Raw genomic sequence first — 12,406 nt, 5'->3', positions numbered from 1 at the left:
TAGAATCCAGTGATTCTTTTGCGTCTGTCACTAACGCCCCGCCCTCAGGAGTTTGAAGCACGTCACAGTCATTCAGTCATTGAATCCTACTCAGAATACCACAGACAAGGTTAGACCTTCCGGATTCTCTTGAATGCCGTCATCAGTTCTCGCCTATACCACGAAGACTCTGATCTCACGGAATGGCTGGCTCGTTTGTCAGGCGAGCACTCGGTTGTCAGGCGATCAACCATGCATCGTGTTATCAGGAATCCAAGAGATATTCACTGGAGCTTTGATTGCTTGTAGAACAAGAGTGGTTGTCAGTCACCTTGTTCATGAGTGAGAATGATGATGAGTGTCACGGATCATCACATTCATCAAGTTGAAGAACAAGTGATATCTTGGACAAAGAACAAGCGGAATTGAATGGAAGAACAATAGTAATTGCATTAATACTCGAGGTACAGCAGAGCTCCACACCTTAATCTATGGTGTGTAGAAACTCCACCGTTGAAAATACATAAGCATAAGGTCTAGGCATGGCCGAATGGCCAGCCTCCCAATGATCTAAGATAGCATAAAACGAAGATGGCTACCAAAGTCTACTAATACAATAGTAAAAGGTCCTACTTATAGATAACTAGTAGCCTAGGGTGTACAGAGATGAGTAAATGACATAAAAATCTACTTCCGGGCCCACTTGGTGTGTGCTTGGGCTGAGCAATGAAGCAATTTCATGTAGAGACTCTTCTTGGAGTTAAACGCCAGCTTTTATGCCAGTTTGGGCGTTTAACTCCCATTTGGGTGCCAGTTCCAGCGTTTAACGCTGGGATTTCTTGAGGTGACTTTGAACGCCGGTTTGGGCCATCAAATCTTGGGCAAAGTATGGACTATCATATATTGCTGGAAAGCCCAGGATGTCTACTTTCTAACGCCGTTGAGAGCGCGCCAATTGGGCTTCTGTAGCTCCAGAAAATCCACTTCGAGTGCAGGGAGGTCAGAATCCAACAGCATCTGCAGTCCTTTTGAGTCTCTGAATCAGATTTTTGCTCAGGTCCCTCAATTTCAGCCAGAAAATACCTGAAATCACAGAAAAACACACAAACTCATAGTAAAGTCCAGAAAAGTGAATTTTAACTAAAAACTAATAAAAATATACTAAGAACTCAACTAAAACTACCAAAAACATACTAAAAACAATGCCAAAAAGTGTATAAATTATCCGCTCATCACAACACCAAACTTAAATTTTTGCTTGTCCTCAAGCAACTGAAAATCAAATAAGATAAAAAGAAGAGAATATGCAATGAATTCCAAAAACATCTATGAAGATCAGTATTGATTAGATGAGCGGGGCTTTTAGCTTTTTGCCTCTGAACAGTTTTGGCATCTCACTCTATCCTTTGAAATTCAGAATGGTTGGCTTCTTTAGGAACTCAGAATCCAGATAGTGTTATTGATTCTCCTAGTTAAGTATGATGATTCTTGAACACAGCTACTTTATGAGTCTTGGCCGTGGCCCAAAGCACTTTGTCTTCCAGTATTACCACCGGATACATACATGCCACAGACACAAAATTGGGTGAACCTTTTCAGATTGTGACTCAGCTTTGCTAAAGTCCCCAATTAGAGGTGTCCAGGGTTCTTAAGCACACTCTTTTTGCCTTGGATCACAACTTTATTTCTTTCTTTTTCTTTCTTTTTCTCTTTTTTTTTTCGGTTTTTCTTTTTTTTTTCGCTTCTTTTTTTTTTTTGTATTCACTGCTTTTTCTTGCTTCAAGAATCATTTTTATGATTTTTCAGATCCTCAGTAACATGTCTCCTTTTTCATCATTCTTTCAAGAGCCAACCTTCATGAACCACAAATTCAAGATACATATGCACTGTTCATGCATACATTCAGAGAACAAAAGTAATGCCACCACATCAAAATAATTAAACTGCTATAAAATTCAAAATTCATGCAATTCTTTCCTTTTCAATTAAGCACGTTTTATTCAAGAAAGGTGATGGATTCATAGGACATTCATAACTCTAAGGCATAGACACTAAGACACTAATGATCACAAGACACAAACATGGATAAACATAAACACTAAAATTCGAAAAACAGAAGAATAAAGAACAAGGAAATTAAAGAACGGGTCCACCTTAGTGATGGCGGCTCTTTCTTCCTCTTGAAGATCCTATGGAGTGCTTGAGCTCCTCAATGTCTCTTCCTTGTCTTTGTTGCTCCTCCCTCATGATTCTTTGATCTTCTCTAATTTCATGGAGGAGAATGGAGTGTTCTTGATGCTCCACCCTTAGTTGTCCCATGTTGGAACTCAATTCTCCTAGGGAGGTGTTCAGTTGCTCCCAATAGTTTTGTGGAGGAAAGTGCATCCCTTGGGGCATCTCAGGGATCTCTTGATAAGAGGGGTCTCTTGTGTGCTCCATCCTTTTCTTGGTGATGGGCTTGTCCTCATCAATGGGGGTGTCTCCTTCTATGTCAACTCCAACTGAATAACAGAGGTGACAAATGAGATGAGGAAAGGCTAGCCTTGCCAAGGTGGAAGACTTGTCTGCCACTTTATAGAGTTCTTGGGCTATAACCTCATGAACTTCCACTTCTTCTCCAATCATGATGCTATGAATCATGATGGCCCGGTCTAGAGTAACTTCGGACCGGTTGCTAGTGGGAATGATTGAGCGTTGGATAAACTCCAACCATCCTCTAGCCACGGGTTTGAGGTCATGCCTTCTCAATTGAACCGGCTTCCCTCTTGAATCTCTCTTCCATTGTGCGCCCTCTTCACATATGACTGTGAGGACTTGGTCCAACCTTTGATCAAAGTTGACCCTTCTAGTGTAAGGATGTTCATCTCCTTGCATCATGGGCAAATTGAATGCCAACCTTACACTTTCCGGACTAAAATCCAAGTAATTCCCCCGAACCATAGTAAGATAATTCTTTGGATCCAGGTTCACACTTTGATCATGGTTCTTGGTGATCCATGCATTGGCATAGAACTCTTGAACCATCAAGATTCCGACTTGTTGAATGGGGTTGGTAAGTACTTCCCAACCTCTTCTTCGGATCTCATGGCGGATCTCCGGATATTCACTCTTTTTGAGTGAAAAGGGGACCTCGGGGATCACCTTCTTCAAGGCCACAACTTCATAGAAGTGGTCTTGATGCACCCTTGAGATGAATCTATCCATCTCCCATGACTCGGAGGTGGAAGCTTTTGCTTTCCCTTTCCTCTTTCTAGAGGTTTCTCCGGCCTTGGATGCCATAAATGGTTATGGAAAATGAAAAAGCAACGCTTTTGCCACACCAAACTTAAAAGGTTTGCTCGTCCTCGAGCAAAAGAAGAAAGAAGAGAGTAGAAGAAGAAGAAATGAGGGAGAAAGGGATGGCTTTGTATTCGGCCAAAGAAGGGGGAAAGTGGTGTTTAGGTTGTGTGAAAATGAAGGAGTGAAGAAGGGTATTTATAGGAAAGAGGGGAGATGGTGTTCGGCCAATATGGGTGGGTTTGGGAGGGAAAGTGGTTTGAATTTGAAGGGTGAGGTTGGTGGGGTTTTATGAAGGATGGATGTGAGTGGTGAAGAGAAAGATGGGATTTGATAGGTGAAGGGTTTTTGGGGAAGAGGTATTGAGGTGATTGGTGAATGGGGGAAGAAGAGAGAGGGTGGTGGTGGGGTTGGTGGGGGTCCTGTGGGGTCAAGGAAAAGTCATCCCTACACCAAATGTTGCTCAAAATCACGTTTTGAGCCATTTCTGGCGTTAAACGCCGGGCTGGTGCCCATTCCTGGCGTTTAACGCCAGGTTCTTGCCCTTTTCTGGCGTTTAACGCCAGTCTGGTGCCCCTTTCTGGCGTTAAACGCCCAGAATGGTGCCAGACTGGGCGTTAAACGCCCAACAGCTAACCTCACTGGCGTTTAAACGCCAACAACATCTTCCTCCAGGGTGTGCTGTTTTTCTTCCTGTTTTTCATTTTGTTTTTGCTTTTTCAATGGATTTTGTGACTTCTTATGATCATCAACCTACAAAAAAAAAAAAAAATAACAAAGGGAAATAGATAAAATATAATCATTGGGTTGCCTCCCAACAAGCGCTTCTTTAGTGTCAGTAGCTTGATAGAGGGCTCTCATGGAGCCTCACAGATACTCAGAGCAATGTGGGAACCTCCCAACACCAAACTTAGAGTTTGAATGTGGGGGTTCAACACCAAACTTAGAGTTTGGTTGTGGCCTCCCAACACCAAACTTAGAGTTTGACTGTGGGGCTCTATTTGTCTCTGATTTGAGGGAAGCTCTTCAAGCTTCCTCTCCATGGTGACAGAGGGATATCCTTGAGCCTTAAACACCAAGGATTTTTCATTCACTTGAATGATCAGTTCACCTCTATCAACATCAATCACAGCCTTTGCTGTGGCTAGGAAGGGTCTGCCAAGGATGATGGATTCATCCATGCACTTCCCAGTCTTTAGGACTATGAAATCAGTAGGGATGTAATGGTCTTCAACTTTTACCAAAACATTCTCTACAAGTCCATGAGCTTGTTTTCTTGAGTTGTCTGCCATCTCCAATGAGATTCTTGCAGCTTGTACCTCAAAGATCCCTAGCTTCTCCATTACAGAGAGAGGCATGAGGTTTACACTTGACCCTAAGTCACACAGGGCCTTTTTGAAGGTCATGGTGCCTATGGTACAAGGTATGGAAAACTTCCCAGGATCTTGTCTCTTTTGAGGTAATTTCTGCCTAGACAAGTCATCCAGTTCTTTGGTGAGCAAGGAAGGTTCATCTTCCCAAGTCTCATTTCCAAATAACTTGTCATTTAGCTTCATGATTGCTCCAAGGTATTTAGCAACTTGCTCTTCAGTGACATACTCATCCTCTTCAGAGGAAGAATACTCATCAGAGCTCATGAAAGGCAGAAGTAAGTCCAACGGAATCTCTATGGTCTCATTTTGAGCCTCAGATTCCCATGGTTCCTCATTGGGGAACTCACTGGAGGCCAGTGCACGCCCATTGAGGTCTTCCTCAGTGGCGTCCACCTCCTCTCTTTCCTCTCCATATTCGGCCATGGTTATGGCTTTGCACTCTCCTTTTGGATTTTTGGTGCGCGAAATTGTGAACTATACTTTTTCACAACTCTCATAATCCCTGGTAATGGCTCCAAAAACTTGGTGCGCTCAATACCATGGCATTACACAACTTCGCACAACTAACCAGCAAGTGCACTGGGTCGTCCAAGTAATAAACCTTACGTGAGTAAGGGTCGATCCCACGGAGATTGTTAGTATTGAAGCAAGCTATGGTCATCTTGTAAATCTTAGTCAGGCAAACTCAGATATATATGGTGATGAACGAAAGTAACATAAAAGATAAAGATAGTGATACTTATGTAATTCATTGGTAGGAACTTCAGATAAGCGCATGAAGATGCCTTCCCTTCCGTCTCTCTGCTTTCCTACTGTCTTCATCCAACTCTTCTTACTCCTTTCCATGGCAAGCTCGTATAGGGTCTCACTGTTGTCAGCAGCTACCTCCCATCCTCGCAGTGAAAGCTAATGCACACACTCTGTCACAGTGCTGCCAATCACCGGTTTGGTTCCCTCCCCTACCGGAATAGAATAACTCTTTTGCGTCTGTCACTAACGCCCAGTAGGTTACAGGTTTGAAGCACGTCACAGTCATTCAATCATTGAATCCTACTCAGAATACCACAGACAAGGTTAGACCTTCCGGATTCTCTTGAATGCTGCCATCAGTTCTTGCCTATACCACGAAGACTCTGATCTCACGGAATGGTTGGCTCGTTTGTCAGGCGAGCACTCGGTTGTCAGGCGATCAACCATGCATCGTGCAATCAGGAATCCAAGAGATATTCACTAAGCCTCAGATGCTTGTAGAACAAGAATGGTTGTCAGTCACCTTGTTCATGGGTGAGAATGGTGATGGGCGTCAATCATCACCTTCATCATGTTGAAGAACAAGTGATATCTTGGATAAAGAACAAGCGGAATTTGAATGGAAGAACAATAGTAATTGCATTAATACTCGAGGTACAGCAGAGCTCCACACCTTAATCTATGGTGTGTAGAAACTCCACTGTTGAAAATACATAAGCATAAGGTCTAGGCATGGCCGAATGGCCAGCCTCCCAAAGAGGGTTCAATCATAAAAACATGATCAAAAGATTCTCTCTCATACAATAGTAAAAGGTCCTACTTATAAGAAACTAGTAGCCTAGGGTGTACAGAAATGAGTAAATGACATAAAAATCCTCTTCCGGGCCCACTTGGTGTGTGCTTGGGCTGAGCAATGAAGCAATTTCGTGTAGAGACTCTTCTTGGAGTTAAACGCCAGCTTTGGTGCCAGTTTGGGCGTTTAACTCCCATTTGGGTGCCAGTTCCAGCGTTTAACGCTGGGATTTCTTGAGGTGACTTTGAACGCCGGTTTGGGCCATCAAATCTTGGGCAAAGTATGGACTATTATATATTGCTGGAAAGCCCAGGATGTCTACTTTCCAACGCCGTTGAGAGCGCGCCAATTGGGCTTCTGTAGCTCCAGAAAATCCGCTTCGAATGCAGGGAGGTCAGAATCCAACAGCATCTGCAGTCCTTTTGAGTCTCTGGATCAGATTTTTGCTCAGGTCCCTCAATTTCAGCCAGAAAATACCTGAAATCACAGAAAAACACACAAACTCATAGTAAAGTCCAGAAAAGTGAATTTTAATTAAAAACTAATAAAAATATACTAAAAACTAACTATATCATATCAAAAACATACTAAAAACAATGCCAAAAAGTATACAAATTATCCGCTCATCACAACACCAAACTTAAACTGTTGCTTGTCCTCAAGCAACTGAAAATCAAATAAGATAAAAAGAAGAGAATATGCAATGAATTCCAAAAACATCTGTGAAGATCAGTATTAATCAGATGAGCGGGGCTTTTAACTTTTTGCCTCCAAACAGTTTTGGCATCTCACTCTATCTCTTGTAATTCAGAATGATTGGCTTCTTTAGGAACTTAGAATCCAGATAGTGTTAATGATTCTCTTAGTAAAGTATGATGATTCTTGAACATAGCTATTTATTGAGTCTTGGCTGTGGCCCAAAGCACTCTGTCTTCCAGTATTACCACCGGATACATACATGCCACAGACACATAATTGGGTGAACCTTTTCAGATTGTGACTCAGCTTTGCTAAAGTCCCCAATTAGAGGTGTCCAGGGTTCTTAAGCACACTCTTATTGCCTTGGATCACAACTCTTATTCCTTTCTCTTTTTTTTTTTTCGTTTTTTTTTTGAAATGCTTTTTCTTGCTTCAAGAATCATTTTATTGATTTTTCAGATCCTCAGTAACATGTCTCCTTTTTCATCATTCTTTCAAGAGCCAACATTCATGAACCACAAATTCAAAAGACATATGCACTGTTTAAGCATACATTCAGAGAACAAAAATACTGCCACCACATCAAAATAATTAAACTGTTATAAAATTCAGAATTCATGCAATTCTTTCCTTTTCAATTAAGCACGTTTTTTATTTAAGAGAGGTGATGGATTCATAGGACATTCATAACTTTAAGGCATAGACACTAAGACACTAATGATCACAAGACACAAACATGGATAAACATAAGCATTAAAATTCGAAAAACAGAAGAACAATAACAAGGAAATCAAAGAACGGGTCCACCTTAGTGATGGCGGCTCTTTCTTGCTCTTGAAGATCCTATGGAGTGCTTGAGCTCCTCAATGTCTCTTCCTTGTCTTTGTTGCTCCTCCCTCATGATTCTTTGATCTTCTCTAATTTCATGAAGGATGATGGAGTGTTCTTGATGCTCCACCCTCAGTTGTCCCATGTTGGAACTTAGTTCTCCTAGGGAGGTGTTCAGTTGCTCCCAATAGTTTTGTGGAGGAAAATTCATCCCTTGAGGAATCTCAGGGATCTCATGATGAGTGAGATCTCTTGTGTACTCTATCCTTTTCTTGGTGATGGGCTTGTCCTCATCAATGGGAATGTCTCCCTCTATGTCAACTCCAACTGAATAACAGAGGTGACAAATGAGATGAGGAAAGGCTAACCTTGCCAAGGTGGAGGTCTTGTCCGCCACCTTATAGAGTTCTTGGGCTATAACCTCATGAACCTCTATTTCTTCTCCAATCATGATACTATGGATCATGATGGCCCGGTCTATGGTAACTTCGGACCGGTTGCTAGTGGGGATGATTGAGCGTTGTATGAACTCTAACCATCCTCTAGCCACGGGCTTGAGGTCATGCCTTCTCAATTGGACCGGCTTTCCTCTTGAATCTTGCTTCCATTGTGCGCCCTCTTCACATATGACTGTGAGGACTTGGTCCAACCTTTGATCAAAGTTGACCCTTCTAGTGTAAGGATGCTCATCTCCTTGCATCATAGGCAAGTTGAACGCCACCCTCACACTCTCCGGACTAAAATCCAAGTATTTCCCCCGAACCATAGTGAGATAATTCTTTGGATTCGGGTTCACACTTTGGTCATGGTTCTTTGTGATCCATGCATTGGCATAGAACTCTTGAACCATCAAGATTCCGACTTGTTGAATGGGGTTGGTAAGTACTTCCCAACCTCTTCTTCGGATCTCATGGCGGATCTCCGGATATTCACTCTTTTTGAGTGAAAAGGGGACTTCGGGGATCACCTTCTTCAAGGCCACAACTTCATAGAAGTGGTCTTGATGCACCCTTGAGATGAATCTATCCATCTCCCATGACTCGGAGGTGGAAGCTTTTGCTTTCCCTTTCCTCTTTCTAGAGGTTTCTCCGGCCTTGGATGCCATAAATGGTTATGGAAAATGAAAAAGCAACGCTTTTGCCACACCAAACTTAAAAGGTTTGCTCGTCCTCGAGCAAAAGAAGAAAGAAGAGAGTAGAAGAAGAAGAAATGAGGGAGAAAGGGATGGCTTTGTATTCGGCCAAAGAAGGGGGAAAGTGGTGTTTAGGTTGTGTGAAAATGAAGGAGTGAAGAAGGGTATTTATAGGAAAGAGGGGAGATGGTGTTCGGCCAATATGGGTGGGTTTGGGAGGGAAAGTGGTTTGAATTTGAAGGGTGAGGTTGGTGGGGTTTTATGAAGGATGGATGTGAGTGGTGAAGAGAAAGATGGGATTTGATAGGTGAAGGGTTTTTGGGGAAGAGGTATTGAGGTGATTGGTGAATGGGGGAAGAAGAGAGAGGGTGGTGGTGGGGTTGGTGGGGGTCCTGTGGGGTCAAGGAAAAGTCATCCCTACACCAAATGTTGCTCAAAATCACGTTTTGAGCCATTTCTGGCGTTAAACGCCGGGCTGGTGCCCATTCCTGGCGTTTAACGCCAGGTTCTTGCCCTTTTCTGGCGTTTAACGCCAGTCTGGTGCCCCTTTCTGGCGTTAAACGCCCAGAATGGTGCCAGACTGGGCGTTAAACGCCCAACAGCTAGCATTACTGGCGTTTGAACGCCAGCTTCTTCTCCTCCAGGGTGTGCTGTTTTTCTTCCTGTTTTTCATTCTGTTTTTGCTTTTTTCATTGTTTTTGTGACTTCTTATGATCATCAACCTACAAAAAAGATAAAATAACAAAAGAAAATAATTAATTATAAAACATTGGGTTGCCTCCCAACAAGCGCTTCTTTAATGTCATTAGCTTGACAGAGGACTCTCATGGAGCCTTAGAAATACTCAGAACCGTGTTGGAACCTCCCAACACCAAACTTAGAGTTTGAATGTGGGGTTTCAACACCAAACTTAGAGTTTGGTTGTAGCCTCCCAACACCAAACTTAGAGTTTGACTGTGGGGGCTCTGCTTGGCTCTGTTTTGAGAGAAGCTCTTCATGCTTCCTCTCCATGATGACAGAGGGATATCCTTGGGCCTTAAATACCAAGGATTTTTCATTCACTTGAATGATTAACTCTCCTCTGTCAACATCAATCACAGCCTTTGCTGTGGCTAGGAAGGGTCTGCCAAGGATGATGGATTCATCCATGCACTTCCCAGTCTCTAGGACTATGAAATCAGTAGGAATGTACTGGTCTTCAACTTTAACCAGAACATCCTCTACAAGTCCATGGGCTTGTTTTCTTGAGTTGTCTGCCATCTCTAATGAGATTCTTGCAGCTTGCACCTCTAAGATCCCTAATTTCTCCATTACAGAGAGGGGCATGAGGTTCACACTTGACCCTAAGTCACACAAGGCCTTCTTGAAGGTCATGGTGCCTATGGTACAAGGTATAGAAAACTTCCCAGGATCCTGCCTCTTTTGAGGCAGTTTCTGCCTAGACAAGTCATCCAGTTCTTTGGTGAGCAAGGGAGGTTCATCCTCCCAAGTCTCATTTCCAAATAACTTGTCATTTAGTTTCATGATTGCTCCAAGGTATTTAGCAACTTGCTCCTCAGTGACATACTCATCCTCTTCAGAGGAAGAATACTCATCAGAGCTCATGAATGGCAGAAGTAAGTCCAATGGAATCTCTATGGTCTCATTTTGAGCCTCAGATTCCCAAGGTTCCTCATTGAGGAACTCAGAGGAGAGTGGTGCACGCCCACTGGGGTCTTTCTCAGTGGCGTCTTCTTCCTCTCTTTCCTCTCCATATTCGGCCATGTTGATGGCCTTGCACTCTCCTTTTGGATTTTCTTTTGTATTACTTGGGAGAGTATTAGGAGGGAGTTCAGTAACCTTCTTGCTCAGCTGACCCACTTGTCCTTCCAAATTTCTGATGGAGGACCTTGTTTCATTCATGAAACTTTGAGTGGTCTTTATTAGATCAGAGACCATTGTTGCTAAGTCAGAAGTATTCTGCTTAGAACTCTCTGTCTGTTGCTGAGAAGATGATGGAAAAGGCTTGCCATTGCTAAACCTGTTTCTTCCACCATTATTGTTATTGAAACCTTGTTGAGGTCTTTCTTGATTCTTCCATGAGAGATTTGGGTGATTTCTCCATGAAGAATTGTAGGTATTTCCATAGGGTTCTCCTAGGTAATTCACCTCTTCCATGGAAGGGTTCTCAGGATCATAAGCTTCTTCCTCGGATGAAGCATCCTTAGTACTGTTTGGTGCATTTTGCATTCCAGACAGACTTTGAGAAATCAAATTGACTTGTTGAGTCAATATTTTATTCTGAGCCAATATGGCATTCAGAGTGTCAATCTCAAGAACTCCTCTCTTCTGACTAGTCCCATTGTTCACAGGATTCCTTTCAGAAGTGTACATGAATTGGTTATTTGCAACCATTTCAATCAATTCTTGAGCTTCTGCAGGCGTCTTCTTCAGATGAAGAGATCCTCCAGCAGAGCTATCCAAGGACATCTTAGATAGTTCAGAGAGACCATCATAGAAAATACTTATGATGCTCCATTCAGAAAGCATGTCTGAAGGACATCTTCTGATTAATTGTTTGTATCTTTCCCAAGCTTCATAGAGGGATTCTCCATCCTTCTGTCTGAAGGTTTGGACTTCCACTCTAAGCTTACTCCATCTTTGTGGTGGAAAGAACTTTGCCAAGAAGGCATTGACTAGCTTTTCCCAAGAGTCCAGGCTTTCTTTAGGTTGAGAATCCAACCATATTCTAGCTCTGTCTCTTACAGCAAAAGGGAATAGCATCAGTCTGTAGACCTCAGGGTTAACCCCGTTAGTCTTGACTGTGTCACAGATTTGCAAGAATTCAGCTAAAAACTGATGAGGATCTTCCATTGGAAGTCCATGGAACTTGCAATTCTGTTGCATTAGAGAAACTAATTGAGGCTTAAGCTCAAAGTTGTTTGCTCCAATGGCAGGGATAGAGATGCTTCTCCCATAGAAGTCGGGAGTAGGTGCAGTAAAGTCACCCAGCACCTTCCTTGCATTGTTGGCATTGTTGTTGTTTTCGGCTGCCATGGGTTCTTCTTCTTTGAAGAATTCGGTCAGGTCCTCTAAAGAGAGTTGTGCTTTGGCTTCTCTTAGCTTTCTTTTCAAGGTCCTTTCGGGTTCAGGATCAGCTTCAACAAGAATGCCTTTGTCTCTGCTCCTGCTCATATGAAAGAAAAGAGAAAAAGAAAATGTGGAATCCTCTGTGTCACAGTATAGAGATTCCTTGAAATGTCAGAGGAAAAGAGAAATGGAAAGAAGAAGGAGAAGAAGAATTCGAACTTTAATTAGATAAGGTTCGAATTGTGCATTTAGAAGGAGTGGTACTCCATAAATAGAAGGATGTGGGAAGGAGGGAAGTGGATTTTCGAAAATTCATTTAAAAGATTTTGAAAACATTTTGAAAATTTGATTGATAATTTTCGAAAATTAAAAGTGAAAAAGAAATCAAGTGATTTTTGAAAAAGATTTTGAAATTAGAAATTAAAAAGATTTGATTGAAAACTATTTTGAAAAAGATGAGGTTAAAAAGATTTAATTGAAAAGTTATGGTTTTGAAAAGATGTGATT

The 12,406-nt window shown here is 42.2% G+C and overlaps 1 non-coding gene across 1 annotated transcript; it reads left to right on the top strand.

Moving 5' to 3' along the window:
• The first annotated feature begins 11,353 nt into the window (after nt 1–11,353).
• On the top strand, nt 11,354–11,461 carry LOC130951156 (small nucleolar RNA R71). The gene has a single exon (XR_009073849.1). It is a non-coding gene; the product is annotated as a small nucleolar RNA R71 (small nucleolar RNA).
• The last annotated feature ends 945 nt before the right edge of the window (nt 11,462–12,406 follow it).

Source organism: Arachis stenosperma, chromosome 1 (genome assembly GCF_014773155.1).
Source record: "Arachis stenosperma cultivar V10309 chromosome 1, arast.V10309.gnm1.PFL2, whole genome shotgun sequence".
Taxonomy (NCBI): domain Eukaryota; kingdom Viridiplantae; phylum Streptophyta; class Magnoliopsida; order Fabales; family Fabaceae; genus Arachis; species Arachis stenosperma.
Note: the sequence above shows the minus strand (reverse complement) of the source record. Positions and strands in the feature narration are given on the sequence as shown.